Source organism: Sinocyclocheilus grahami, unplaced genomic scaffold (assembly GCF_001515645.1).
Source record: "Sinocyclocheilus grahami isolate Dianchi unplaced genomic scaffold, SAMN03320097.WGS_v1.1 scaffold798.1, whole genome shotgun sequence".
NCBI classification, from domain to species: domain Eukaryota; kingdom Metazoa; phylum Chordata; class Actinopteri; order Cypriniformes; family Cyprinidae; genus Sinocyclocheilus; species Sinocyclocheilus grahami.
The window spans coordinates 989,397-990,172 of NW_015505977.1; positions in this window are offsets into that span (position 1 = coordinate 989,397).

Here is a 776-nt window from a genome sequence, read left to right on the forward strand (position 1 = left end):
GTATAACCTTAATACAACCTAAGTATAACCTAAGCATAACCTTAAAACAACCTAAGCATAACCTTAATACAACCTCAGTACAACCTCAGTACAACCTCAGTAGAACCTAAGTACAACCTCAGTAGAACCTAAGTACAACCTCAGTAGAACCTAAGTACAACCTCAGTAGAACCTAAGTACAACCTCAGTAGAACCTAAGTACAACCTCAGTAGAACCTAAGTACAACCTTAATACAACCTAAGTACAACCTTAATACAACCTAAGTATAACCTAACTCTAACCTAACATAAACATAACCTAATTACAATCAAAATATAACTTAAAACGTAAAATAAAAATAAAACAAAACTTGACAAAGACTAACAAACAAGTAAGCAAGCGTAAAGCAGAAGCAGCAGCTGCAGCAAGCGGCAGTGTGTGGTTTCACCCTTTATCCTTGACCCATGACCCCATAAAACCACTTATGGGGTACTACAATTTTACCAGAATCGACTGGGTGTCACTGACATTCCCATTCGCTCCCAAGGGTAAAATCGGAGTTAGGATAAAATGCTAACTGCAGGACTGAACAGACACCATTGAAAGACACACGTGTTTCATAGATGGTAACCCCTAAAAAAATTTTTTTCCAATTCTTTAGCCAATCCGACCACAGTAATGTGCATAAATATGTAGCGACATAATTGAAACTTAAATGTGAAAAAACGGAGGAAAAATATTACTAGACTTCCTAATATTACTAATATTACTACTCCAGTTATTGTACTTGAGATTT